This window comes from Lucilia sericata, unplaced genomic scaffold (assembly GCF_015586225.1).
Source record: "Lucilia sericata isolate MDLA Ls3-8-SP2 unplaced genomic scaffold, ASM1558622v1 Contig000003F_arrow, whole genome shotgun sequence".
Classification (NCBI taxonomy): domain Eukaryota; kingdom Metazoa; phylum Arthropoda; class Insecta; order Diptera; family Calliphoridae; genus Lucilia; species Lucilia sericata.
The window spans coordinates 2,320,733-2,336,154 of NW_023994044.1; the positions used below are offsets into that span (position 1 = coordinate 2,320,733).

Consider the following 15,422-nt stretch of genomic DNA (forward strand, 5'->3'; position numbering starts at 1 on the left):
CAGTAAATTATCTCTTATAGTTTAGGAGATATTCGCATTTGAAAATTAAAATTTTAAAATTTTTACCGTCCTTACTTTAGTTTTTTTTGATAATAGCAGGTCCAAATATTCCCGATTTTCGCCATTTTGTTTTATTCGCTTAACAACAAGTTTATATATCAAGCAGTGAAAGAATTATGTAAAAATCATGACTGAGTCCAAAGTTATAGGCATTTTAATTTAAAAAATTAAAAAAAGGCGATTTTTTGTCATTTTTTTGGGAAAAAAGTATCTTTTTCTTTTTAAGTTATCTAAAAAGTTTCTAAGAAGATGTATATAGAATTTATACTTTTTGGAAAGCTGACTTTACATAAAGTACGATAAATGAAACAAAACCTAAAAATTTTTGATACCGAGGGGACCAGGTCCATCCAAAAAAACCCTATTTTTTATGGAAAATTCAATTTTGAGCAAAAATTCTCAAATCGCATAGTCGATATCAAATTATAGTGACCTGTTTTATATGACCCAATATGTTCTTAATCATTTTGTAACGGGTTTCGATAACCCCGCCCCTGGTATGGATATAATAGGCAAAAAACTAAAAAATCCCATTTTTGGGATTTTTTAAAACTTTTTTGGGAATTCCGGGATTTCTAATAAGAAAATTTGAAATTTTGATTTAATTTTGGATTTTAAGTAAAAAAATCTACCTAACTGTAAAATTTCATCAAAAAATATTCATAAATAAAATTTTTATTGCAATTAGAAAAATTTGTATCTTCGCAAAAACTGAATAAAAAACATTTTTTAATTTTTTTTAAAAAAAGTATTCCGCAAATTTTTTAATTTTCAAAAATTATAAACAGTTTTGAAAAATAGACAAAATTACCTTTCCATTGATATATAACATGCCTACCTAATGTTTTTTAAGTGACAAATTAATTAGGGAAAACTCAACATCTTTTAGAAAATTTGCCTAGCACTATTATTTTCATCCATAAGGTTAACTCTTAAATTTGTTACATATATGGATGAAAATAATAGTGCTAGGTAAATTTTCTAAAAGATGTTGAGTTTTCCCTAATTAATTTGTCACTTAAAAAACATTAGGTAGGCATGTTATATATCAATGGAAAGGTAATTTTGTCTATTTTTCAAAACTGTATATAATTTTTGAAAATTAAAAAGTTCGCGGAATACTTTTTTTAAAAAAAATTAAAAAATGTTTTTTATTCAGTTTTTGCGAAGATACAAATTTTTCAAATTGCAATAAAAATTTTATTTATGAATATTTTTTGATGAAATTTTACAGTTAGGTAGATTTTTTTACTCAAAATCCAAAATTAAATAAAAATTTCGAATTTTCTTATTAGAAATCCCGGAATTCCCAAAAAAGTTTTAAAAAATCCCAAAAATGGGATTTTTTGGTTTTTTGCCTATTATATCCATACCAGGGGCGGGGTTATCGAAACCCGTTACAAAATGATTAAGAACTTATTGGGTCATATAAAACAGGTCACTATAATTTGATATCGACTATGCGATTTGAGAATTTTTGCTCAAAATTTAATTTTCCATAAAAAATAGGGTTTTTTTGGATGGACCTGGTCCCCTCGGTATCAAAAATTTTTAGGTTTTGTTTCATTTATCGTATTTTATGTAAAGTCAGCTTTCCAAAAAGTATAAATTCTATATACACCTTCTTAGAAACTTTTTAGATAACTTAAAAAGAAAAAGATACTTTTTTCCCAAAAAAATGACAAAAAATCGCCTTTTTTTAATTTTTTAAATTTAAATGCCTATAACTTTGGACTCAGTCATGATTTTTACATAATTCTTTCACTGCTTGGTATATAAACTTGTTGTTAAGCAAATAAAAAAAAAATGGCGAAAATCGGAAATATTTGGACCTGCTATTATCAAAAAAACTAAAGTAAGGACGGTAAAAATTTTAAAATTTTAATATTCAAATGCGAATATCTCCTAAACTATAAGAGATAATTTACTGCTACGACGACATTTTTTATAGTGCTCGATGAGGAGATTCTATATACGAAATTTTTTTTAAATCGGAACTCAAATGAAGAAATAGGATCGTTTTAAAAATTTAACATAGCCGAGGTGTCCTAATTTGAGGATCCCCCGCCGGGCCCCTGGTTGGCCTATAAGGTCCAAATTCAAAACCTAAACTCGACAACACCTCCTCTTTGTGCATACCGAATTTCAGTAAAATCGGATTAACCGTTTAGAAGTTACCGAATTATTTCCCTTTTTTTTTTTCCTATACCACTGTGCGACATTGTCTTCGACGATTCATGCAAGACATTTTCGAATTTGTCCCCTATCGCTGAAGTTGGCTAAACGACAATGTGTAAGAAATCTTCGTTAACGACAAGATTAGCGACAAAGACCTGTTCGTTGTCGTCTTTTAAATCCTATTAAAGACGAGATGAGCGACTGTGTATTTAATATATTCTTCTATAAACGATGTCAAAGACATGAAGTAAGACAACGCCTTCAAAATAGTCCTGTATCAAACAGAAATAATGAAAAGATGGGCGACAAGGTCTAGAATATTGTCATGTAACTTACTCTGTTGACGACTATATGATCGATAAATTCTTAAGCGTTGTCTTCTGGGCTTTTTTTATGAAGACACCATAGAAGACAACGTCTTTAAAATCGGCAAGATGAGCGACATTGTCTTGCAAGTTGTCCCCTATTTAATTCTATTTGATGAGAGTCAATGTTTCTATTAGGGATGCCAAACGGGAATTCCCGATTCCCGAAAATCCCGGGATTTTCGGGATTTGAAAGTACCGAAAACCGGGATTTTAAAAAATGAAATCCCGGGAAATTTCGGGATTTTAAAATCTCGAATTTTTAAGTATTTTTCCGCTATTTTATACATTACACAGTGGGGCAGAATGGAAATTTTTTGGAAATAAATCTGGCATTTCTAAACGGCTGATCCGATCGGGATAAAATTTGGCGTGAGCGTAGCCAAGGAGTATTCGAGTTTAAGTTTTGAAGATGAACCCTGCAGATGCCCCAGGGACGGCGCTGTGGCGGCTCAAAGTAGGGTACCTACGACATGTAAAATTTTTAAACTCGTGCCATTTTTTTGTTTTTCACCCAAATACAAAGATTTTTATATTTTGTGAAAGCGCTCGACGAGATCTTGAAAAAACATGCTTGGACATACTACTTATCTCTTATAATATCCGAGTTATAGGCATTTAAAAATTTAGTGATACAAAATTTACCATACCTTGGTCCGCCTTTTTTTGAATACCGGGCGTAATTTTGGACCAAATGGACTCAATTTTTTCTTGTTAGTTAGACAACAAAATTTCCAATAATATACAAAAAATTTCAGATCAATATCGTTTACAGATCCAAAAATATACGTTTTTTAATTTAAAAATTCAAAAAATTTTAGATTTTTGGCGTTTTTTTGCCAAAAATGTGTCTTAACTCTTTTATTAATAAAATAAATTTTTTATTAAGAACATATAACAATTTTATAGTTTTCTAAAAGGTATCTTTACGCAAAACGCTTTGGCGTAAAAAACTTGTCCTATTTTTTGAAAATGTTGCCACTGCGTCCTTCCGAATATGACCTATTTTTTATCAAAACTTCAACTTTGGGCGACATGTTCTAAAATCCCAAAGCTGGGATCAGAAAACTGAAAGCAGTTTTGGAAACCTCAATATGTTTTCTATTTACTCCAAAAGTATTTTCCCAGCCCTGAAAGAAATGTGGACCCTATGGGCAAAAAAGTAAAAAATCCCATTTTTGGGATTTTCATTCCTATTTTTGGGAATTGCGGGATGCCCTTTGACCTTTTCAATTTTTTTTTGAATATTCTTATTTGAAATGACAAATTTAACAAGCGTTGAAAATTTCATTGAGTTTTGTTCATAAATAAAGATTTTGTCATATATTACATATTTGTTTAATTTCTAAAACTATGATTTATATCAACATTTTAATAGGATCGCAGATAGCTACAACAATTTAGTCCATATTTATCCCTTAATATCATTTTTTAGTTAGATATGGAAATTCTCGACCCTTTACAAAAAATTTCAAGCCAATATCTCAATTACATTCAAAAATATGTTCATTTAAACCTGTGTCCTTTAATTTCATCTTTTTCATATTTTAGTATTAAGTATGACAGAACATACATTTGGTGTTGAATAAAATATTTGGACAATTTTTAAAAATTATTTAGTTAATTATTTTATTATAATATTGTATATTAAATAAAAAAAATTATAATTTTATTATGAGCCACGCACAACAACACCTAAATCACCCCACACAAATTACCTTTCCCGCCCACCGAAATATAAAACACAATTTAATACAATATCATCAGTTAGTATAATAGCTTTTTTTATTTGAACTGTTTATCTTAAACATAATACAATTAATTCTTACAACCTACTTATATAGTTAATTCCTAACACTACTTATTTTCTATAAAATAATCTGTCATATCGGTATACATATCCAGAAGGTAATATAAGTCCTTTAAATCTTCCTTGTTTTGAGATGATAGAGTTTCATAACAAATCCATCTTTTTCGCATAGTTGAAAGAACAGGATCAGAAGATAGAAGTAAACTATTAAAAATATCTTCATTCTGTGATTGCCTGGAGCATTTTCTTGAGCTGAATAGTTGAACATGCTTAAAATCTCGATTCCTCGCTTCCTGGGCTTCTTCTGTTAACTCTCCAAGTGGAAGAATATTCGATTCAATTATTATTTGACCATGACACAATACTTTGTGTACTGTTGGTGTTAGTTCCCTCCATGGATACAGAGATACAAGTAATTTAGAAATTTCAGATGTGTATTCCCCAAATTGATTTTCATTAATTTTATGTTTACTATTCAGTGCCATTAAAATAGTTTTAACTCTTCGAAGCAACTCCTTGTCGATTCCAGTTATTTTCGAAGTAATTTCAAAATCACGAAAAAACCTTCTCGACGTATTACCGTCATTTGTACTACCGCAACTTGAAAGTGGTTTGTCGATGTTTAACCCCATCTGAACTTTAAATTCTTCTTGGATTCTGCTTTTTTCCGCAGCTCTCAGTTCTTTCAATTCTTCATTATTTTTTGTTGATTTAGTAGGATAGTTTGTTTTTTTTTTCCTGGATCGCCTTGTATGATGGTAATATATTGTGTCCTTTTTCATGCAGAGCTTTCCTTAATATTTGGTACTTATTTCGACTGAGACCCAGTTCCAACATAAGCGCTATTGCTTCCTCTTCAGTAAAATTTGATTATGATGTTGGAGTTGGTATACTTTCCACAATTCGCTTAAGTCGTTTTGGTGATGCATTAGGAAGAATAGTTGCAATATGCACGACATCCATATGTTGGTTTTCCTTTTTCAGCAGTTCGTTAAATGTATCAGCAATTTCCTCATTTGAGATTGAAAAAAGTTTTTGTGTGACCCTCTTTTTTTTACCTTGAACATAAGTCTTCGTATGACTTGCAAGGCGCTCCTATTGATGTGTTGTAAGTTGAGATTTCCGTAGTAGTTTCCATCCAACTACAAAATTTTAATCGAAATTTCTTTTGATTTCCATTTCCAGACTTACTTTTTACATCAAAAAGTTTTCAATTTTTGATATGCCTGTTTTGTCTACTTTTCTACTATATGTAGTTTTTATATAATTTGAAATGTCTTCAATTCTTTCTGGCCCTTTTGAAGATATACTCCATAAAACGGAACACAACTCTTCGTACTTTAATGTAATCTTCATTGTAGATTTATTAAATATGGTACTTAAAATCTGAGAAGTTTACTTATATACCAATTCTTGTCATTTCCGATACAGGTATTCCAAAGTAAAAAATTACGAATTGTCTACCTATTAACATTTAGGACTATATTACTATAACCTGTAATTCAGTCATTGATATTTCTTATTAGTGAATGAATCGAAATTATCATTACCTGTACATTTTTACCTACATGATCATAAACGAAACAGAACGAAATGATCTGTCGAAAAAATTTAGGTAAAAAATAGTTATAAATTTTTGAAAATTTAAGCATAATAGGACCTTTCAATTATAAGGATAAGCAAACAAATAGAAAATAGGTAAATATAAGATTTAAATATGTGCTGTCATACTTAATACTAAAATATTTAAAAGATGAAATTAAAGGACACAGGTTTAAATGAACATATTTTTGAATGTAATTGAGATATTGGCTTGAAATTTTTTGTAAAGGGTCGAGAATTTCCATATCTAACTAAAAATGATATTAAGGGATAAATATGGACTAAATTGTTGTAGCTATCTGCGATCCTATTAAAATGTTGATATAAATCATAGTTTTAGAAATTAAATCTTTATTTATGAACAAAACTCAATGAAATTTTCAACCCTTGTTAAATTTGTCATTTCAAATAAGAATATGCAAAAAAAAGATTGAAAAGGTCAAAGGGCATCCCGCAATTCCCAAAAATAGGAATGAAAATCCCAAAAATGGGATTTTTTACTTTTTTGCCCATAGGGTCCACATTTCTTTCAGGGCTGGGAAAATACTTTTGGAGTAAATAGAAAACATATTGAGGTTTCCAAAACTGCTTTCAGTTTTCTGATCCCAGCTTTGGGATTTTAGAACATGTCGCCCAAAGTTGAAGTTTTGATAAAAAATAGGTCATATCCGGAAGGACGCAGTGGCAACATTTTCAAAAAATAGGACAAGTTTTTTACGCCAAAGCGTTCTGCGTAAAGATACCTTTTAGAAAACTATAAAATTGTTATATGTTCTTAATAAAAAATTTATTTTATTAATAAAAGAGTTAAGACACATTTTTGGCAAAAAAAACGCCAAAAATCTAAAATTTTTTGAATTTTTAAATTAAAAAACGTATATTTTTGGATCTGTAAACGATATTGATCTGAAATTTTTTGTATATTATTGGAAATTTTGTTGTCTAACTAACAAGAAAAAATTGAGTCCATTTGGTCCAAAATTACGCCCGGTATTCAAAAAAAGGCGGACCAAGGTATGGTAAATTTTGTATCACTAAATTTTTAAATGCCTATAACTCGGATATTATAAGAGATAAGTAGTATGTCCAAGCATGTTTTTTCAAGATCTCGTCGAGCGCTTTCACAAAATATTTTTGTATTTGGGTGAATAACAAAAAAATGGCACGAGTTTAAAAATTTTACATGTCGTAGGTACCCTACTTTGAGCCGCCACAGCGCCGTCCCTGGGGCATCTGCAGGGTTCATCTTCAAATCTTAAACTCGAATACTCCTTGGCTACGCTCACGCCAAATTTTATCCCGATCGGATCAGCCGTTTAGAAATGGCAGATTTATTTCCAAAAAATTTCCATTCTGCCCCACTGTGCATTATAAAGTACTAAATAAGAGAATTTTAAAAGTTTTTGGACTTAAGATGACTCTACTAACTTACAAGCTGAAATATCGGCTATGCCGAATATGCTTTTCTATAAACATCAGGGTGATATTACTCATCAAATTTACTGATAGGACCTTATATGAGAGGTAGGGTGAATCATTGACCGTTTTTATAAAATTTTTCATAATTTTTTTAGACCAATTTTGGTTCATACACTTTCCGGTAGGAAGATTTACGTTCCTATAAAAGTTTCTTAGCTTTTGGCGAGTAAGAAACTTACTTATCTCAAATTTCATCTCTACACTCGTACTTGTAAGACAGTAATGAGCGTTAAAGTATTTATCTGGATGGGACCTTATGTAGGGGTAGGGTCAATTATGGACCGAAACACATAAAACTTGGTAGAGAGATTTTGACTCGCATGAAACATATGTGTATCGAATTTCATCGCTATAATTTTTTAAGCCAGTAATGAGCGACTTTAACGCTCATTACTGGCTTTTTTTAACGGGACCTTATATGGGGGTAGGGTCAATTATGAACCGACCCTCATAAAATTTGGTAGAGAGGTTTTGGCTCGTCAGGGATTTACTAATATCAAATTTCATTGCTATACTAAATAGGCATAGATACTATCGGATATATAAAAATAACAAGTACGAAATTATAGGCGGGCGAGGCCGACCATATAACCCCATACACCAGTTATGAGAGTAAAATGTAATTTAGTTTTCATAATAAATGTATACCTCGCCTCCGATATATTCTAGCACTTTATTGTTAAAAAACTATTTTTCTGAAATATGCTTGGGGGAAGGACGCCATCATATGAGTCGATCCTCATAAAATTTGGAGGGCGAATTTACGATTACATAAAATGTTTTATGCTGAATTTCATTGCGACAGTTCTCTTTTTAAGCGAATTGTGGACACTAATTCTTTTTTAAAGCTGTGTTTTGTATGGGGGCTCGGATCAAAAGCCCGATCATTTCAAATTTCATCAGCGTATTTTAGGACAGTATAAAACAAAAGCACTACTCCGGAGAAACCCAATATACCATCCCTACTAAGGGTATAAAAAGGGCAATAAATAGGCATTGATACTATCGGATATCTATAATGGAAGTCAACCTGTCAATAAGATGGCGAGAAGATAATTCCCTTGGTTAGTGAACACGGAATATAAGGTGGAGGAGATATAGGTGCAGTACAGGTGCTCTATGTAGTATGGATCGTATGGATCCCCATTACACATACTATTTAAATATTATTTGGAAACCATTGTAAATTTGGATATCATGGGTATTATTTTAGGTTTTTATTCTACTATTCAGTGCCTGGGATGGAAAGATTTTTATTCTAAGTATGTACTTTGAATTAATTTGTTTTTCTTTTCACAAAATGCTTATTGGAAAGTAAACACCTACTAAGAGTATTCATATTGCAATATGAAATAAAACATTTTATTTTTGTCGGTAAATTATTAAGATTTTTTGAATTTTTTTTATATTTTTCGGGATTTAGAAATCCCGAAAATCCCGGGATCCCGATATCGGGATTCCGGGATTTATTTAAAAATCCCGAATACCGGGATTTCTAAAAACCAGTCCCGATTGGCATCCCTAGTTTCTATGCAGTGTGATTGCAAAAAAAAAAAATGTTAAATAACGGTAAAATATTTGAAAAAAGGGTAAAATAAAAAAGTAAAAACTCATTTGAGTGCGAACAGTTGCATAAGTAAGAGTGTTTTAAAGTGTTTAAAAGTGAAATTAAAAGTGTTATCAAAATATATTTAATTTAATAATAAATACGGAAATGTACTCAAAGCTTTATATGGTGAGTATTTTTAAGACATATTACTTGGCAATAAAAAAATATATCTATAACTTTTTAAAATTCATATTTTTTAAACAGAATCCGCAAAAAAAGAGGGATATACCTACGAGGAATTTATAAAAGATTTAAGAGGTATCTTTCGTAGAATCAAGAATACTTACAATAAGGAAAAAGCTAGACAATACAATAAAGAAAATTCAAATTCAAATAATTCTCAATAACCCTTTTTATAACAATTAATATGTTTTTAAAAATGTATTCAAATGAAATAAATATTGTTTTTGAATTAAATGTGATATTTTAAAATATTTTTATTCAACTTAAAACATTTTCTTTTAAAAAATAAAGTGAACGACAAAGCTTAGGACATTGTCACTCATGTAATCGTTGACGCCAAAGTGAATGATACTATCATCAATATAGTCGTTAATTACAAAGCTGAGGACATTTTCGCCCATATAATCGTTGAAGACAAAGTGGACGATATTGTCGCTTATTTAGTCGTTAACGACAAAGCCCATATAATCGTTGACGACAAAGTGGATGATCTTGTCGCCCATATAATCGTTCACGACAAAGTGGATGATATTGTGGCTTATATAGTCGTTGATGATAAAATGGTGGAATTAATCTATATTTTTGGGTGAAGGACAAACTGATATATATATATACAGTTAATCTCAAAAATAAGTATACAGAAATACTGACAATTGGTTTTATTTAAAAAAGGATATTATTTTTTAAAAAATCAAAAAAGTAACACATTTATTTATTAAAAACAACTATGATAATTATTATTCACTACTTTTTTCCGGGTTATTTTGGTTACTTGAGTTCCCATTTAAGGTGTAGTTAAATAGGTGCAAAATTTACGTCACAAAAGTAAGTATACAGAAATTTTCAATATGTATTTGGCTTAATGATATTAACAAAATTCATGAAAATTTTACCTGTTTGATTGTAATTATTTTATAATAAAATATTCTGTACACTATAACATGGAAAAAATTCACTTTTTGTTCCGAAAAATTGAAATTTTTGGTAATTGATCTGAATATTATTTATAGGAGCATTTTTTCCTATTTAAGAACATCTGACTATTCAAACCCTCGGAGTTTTGGATCGGGTATTCAATAATATCCCTCGTTTGTTCATTATGATGCATTGGAAGACGATATTTTAACTTTTAAAGTAATTGTTTCTTTACAATAATTACAATCCATTGCGGAACATTGCCGTTTTTAACATAGTATAGCATTCATATTCGATATTTAACGGCGATTTCCTAAAATTTATATCTTAAAATGCGATATTAATAATATTTGCACTAGTATCCATTAATTAAAACAAGTTTTTTGGTTCCAATCATCCATTACACACTCCTAAATACTACCAATAATCGTCAAATGGTGACCATGTCAATAACTTACACTACATATCGGTTCTGAAATTGATTATTGTCCAAAATAGTAAGATTTTTATATTAAATCAGGCTCAATTGGTGGTATGAATACGAATTGAACAATTTTGAACACGGATACATCTTAATTTGTTGGTAGAACAAATAAAATGTCCGATCCATAAAACATGGTTATTGTATCGAGTATATCAAGATATGATTGGTCGGAGTATTTGGAAAACCTGTTTAAATTAAAGAAAATATATAGAATTATCCAAATTTTAAAGTTTATGTTGTAAGTCTTAAGAAATCGGAGTTAAATTTCGGGTTTTTAAGAACGTACTGTGTTCAAAATGGCCAAATCCATGCATATAACATTACTTTCGAAATAACAACTCTTTTCAAAAGTTAAAAATTCTATTTCCAATGCATCATTTGGAGGGTTCAATGACCACCAGATCCAAAATCCGGGGTCTAAAGTGGAAAAAAAATCGTAGAAATGAGAAAAAACTGTTCTACTAATTAATTCCGGAGCCAGTGGGCACAAATTTCAAGATTTAGGAACTAAAAGTAGATTTTTTACAAGTTATTGTGTAAAAAATATTTTATTAAAAAGTAATTATATTAATACAAGTAAAATTTTCATAAATTTTGTTAATATCATTAAACCAAATATATACTGAAATGATCTGTATACTTACTTTTGTGACGTAAATTTTGCACCTTTTTAACTTTAGCTCAAAGAACCAAAATATGAAGGAAAAAAGTAGTGAATAATAATTATCATAATTGTTTTTAATAAATAAATGTATTACTTTCTTGTTTTTTGAAAAAATAATATGTTTTTTTAAATAAAATCAATCGTCAGTATTTCTGTATACTTATTTTTGTGATTAACTATATATATATATATATATATATATATATATATATATATATATATATATATATATATATATATATATATATATATATATATATGTATTTTTTTTTTTTTCAGATAATGATATGGTGAACAGAATGATAAATTCATAAAACGGTTAAAATTGTTGCTTGAATTGTTATTTAAATTATTATTAGTATGTAGTAAGTAATTTTAAAAACTACGCATTTTGTTTTAATAAAAACTTAATAAAAATATTCAGATGTGTTAGTATTACTGTAATTTTTGTAAAATTTTGTGCAAAGGTAAGTTCGAAATGAGCATTACTCTTAAGTATTTTACTAAATTAAAATAGTTTTGTAACATGAAAATTTGTTTCGACCATCTTGATTATTTTATAAAAGTTTCAAACTTTAAAAATTTGTTACCTGGAAGCGGGTCATTTTCCTCTATAGCTATGTTGTGAAGGACGGCTAAAGCGACAATTAATGTTTTCGCATTGCTAAGGCTTATTGTCAAACCGTCAAGCAAACGGCGAAAACGTTGCTTCCAAACGCCGAAACAACGCTCCACCGGATTTCTTGTGGCTATCTGGGCTATATTGTATTTTTTTATACCCACCATCAAAAAAGATGGGGGTATATTGATTTTGTCATTCCGTTTGTAACACATCGAAATATTGGTCATGGACCCATAAAAGTATATATATTTCGGCTCCTTATTAAATTCTAAGACGATCTAGCCATGTCCGTCTGTCTGTTGAAATCACGATAGAGGCCACACGAGAGGAGCTAGACTGTTGAAATTTTGCATAAATATTCTTTATTGTTAAGGTTTGTTTGGTATTGAAAATGGGCAATATCGGTCCACTTTTTCGGATTGCCCCCATACAAGTGGACCTCCAAAAAACAGCTTTAACGGGCATAACTGCTTTAGAAGTACAAGTATAGCGATGAAATTCGACATAAATAAGTTTCATATGAACCAAAATCTTTCTATCAAATTTTTTGAGGATCGGCCTATAAATGACCCTACCCCCCATATAAGGTCCCTTTCTGAAAATTACTTTAACACTCATTACTGGTCCCAAAATGCAAGTATAGCGATGAAATTCGGTATAAGTATGTTTCTTACGAACCAAAATCTCTCTACAAATTTTTTTTAGGTTCGGCCCATAAATGACCCTACCCCCCATGTAAGGTCCCCTTTAGAAAATGACTTTAACACTCATTACTGGTCCAAAAATTTGAGTATAGCGATGAAATTCAGTATAAGTAAGTTTCTTACGAACCAAAACCTTTTAACCAATTTTTTAGGATCGGCCCATAAATGACCCTACCGCATATAAGGTCCACTCCTGAAAATGACTTTAACACTCATTATTGGGCCCAAAATGCAAGTATAGCGATGAAATTCGACATAAATAAGTTTCATGTAAGCCAAAATCTTTCTACAAAATTTTTTGAGGATCGGTCCATAATTGACCCTACCCCCCATATAAGGTCCCCTTTAGAAAATTACTTTAACACTCATTACTGGTCCAAAAATGCGAGTATAGCGATGAAATTCGGTATAAGTAAGTTTTTTTTTTAAGATCGGCCCATAAATGACCCTATCCCCCATATAAGGTCCCCTTCTGAAAATGACTTTAACGCTCATTACTGGCTAAAAAATACGAATATACCAATACAATTTTAAGTTCCTCGCGAGCCAAAATCTTTTTAATAACTTTTATGTGAATAGGTCCATAATTGGCCCTACTCCCCCTATTGGGTCCACTTCAGGAAATAGCTTAAACGCTTACTACTGTCTTAAAAATACGAGTAAAGCCAAAACCTCTGTACCAATTTTTCTGAATCGGCCCATAAATGACCCTTCCCCCATATAAGGTCCCCCTCTGCAAATAACTACAATGCTCATTACTGGCTTAAAAATATGAATGTGACGAAAATTGACGCACATAAGTTTAATCTATCCACCAAATTTAGGGAGGATCGGTATATAATTTACCCTACCGCCCATATAAGGTCCCCTTCAGAAAATTACTTAAACGATCATTACTGGCTTAAAAATATGAGTTATGAAATACGGTTATGAAATACGCTCCGAATTTCATGCGGAATGTGTCGGTAATACACAAAAGGTTCACTTCAGGAAAGAGTTTTGGGTAATAAACTACGAGTGTTCCTTATTTAAAATACGAATGTACAAAATTTTATGAGTATCGGTTCATAATTGAGGCTCACGGTTTAAGAATTGAAATAAAATATTTTTTTTTGATACTTACCATCAAAAAAGATGGGGGGTATATTAATTTTGTCATTCCGTTTGTAACACATCGAAATATTGGTCATAGACCCACAAAAGTATATATATTCTGGGTCTTCATTAAATTCTAAGACGATCTAGCCATGTCTGTCCGTCTGTCCGTCCGTCCGTCCGTCCGTCTGTCTGTCTGTTGAAAGCACGATAGAGTCCCAATGGAAAAAGCAAGAGGGTTGAAATTTCACATAAATAATTCTTATAGGTAAGGTTTGTTTGGTATTGAAAATGGGCAATATCAATCCACGTTTTTGGATAGCCCCCATACAAGTGGCCCCTCGAAAAGCAGCTTTAACAGCAATAACTTGTTTAAAAATACGACATAAGTAAGTTTCTTATGATCAAAAATCACTATGCAAAATTTTATGAGGATCGGTCCATGATTGACCCTACCCCCCATATAAGGTCCCCTTCAGAAAGTGACTGCAACGCTCATTAATAGCTTAAAAATACGAGTGTAGCGATGAAATTCGACACAAATAAATTTAATACGAACCAAATTCTGTCTACCAAATTTTATGAGGATCGACCCATAATTAACCCTACCCCACTATATAAGGTCCCCTTCAGAAAATTACTTTAACGCTTATAATTGGCTTAAAAAATACGAGTATATAGATGATTCGACACAAGTAAGTTTCATTCGAGCCAAACGAGGATTGATGGTGGGTATATAAGATTCGGCATAGCCGAATCTAACACTCTTACTTGTTTTCTTTTTCATTTTGTGGTCTTGTTAATGGGGTAAATAAATAAGGCTGTAGCTTATAGCCAGAGTCACCCAATAAGCGTCCTCTAAATTCACGATTTTCGAATCGCTGCTTAATGGTAGATTCATTGAAGATACGGCAGTCATGAGTACTACCCCTCCATCTTGCCACTACATCTCTTATGATTAGTTTGGCGTCGCAAATAACCTGTAAATGTACGATTAGAATAGATAAAATTAGATTTCGATTAAATTAGTTTTCGATTTCTATTGTATTTTATTATTTATCTAGGTTTCGATTAAATGTCGATATGAATATATATAATGTTTATTTGATTAGAAAAGATTACCTGGACGTTAAGAGAATAGTAACCCTTTCTATTTATATAGTACTGGGCCAAATCTCCTCCAGTTTTTTTAATTTTTATATGGGTGCTATCTATGGCGCCGATAACCCCAGGGAAGTTTTTAATTGATTTAAAATCCCTCATTACAATTTGTTCCTCCATTAGATTTTGGGCATTTTAATTTTTTTCTTTCCGAATCGGGCTAATGCTCGCGAAACTCTGGCGCACATTGGTTGTGTTAAGCCATGAAAATCGGCTGCATCATCATGGATTTAAAACTTTTTCATCAGAATAAGCAAAACTTTCTAATTATTACATTCACTTACCTCTCGGCCTCTTTGATTGAGATCAATTTCTGGTTTCACCATATCTATAATTTTTCTTACCATATCTATAATTTTTCTTTTCTTATTAAAACGATATCTTGACTTAACATGATCGTCCGGTATTTGGAAAGGATCCACTCTTTCCTTAAACGTTCTGGGACGTCTGGAGACATCCATTTGGGCCATGGTATTTATAACCATTGGGTT

General features: G+C 30.9%; 1 pseudogene; it reads right to left on the reverse strand.

Annotated features, from left to right (window-relative positions):
* Positions 1 to 11,178: 11,178 nt before the first annotated feature.
* LOC119600119 lies at positions 11,179 to 15,416 on the reverse strand (annotated as a pseudogene).
* Positions 15,417 to 15,422: the final 6 nt, after the last annotated feature.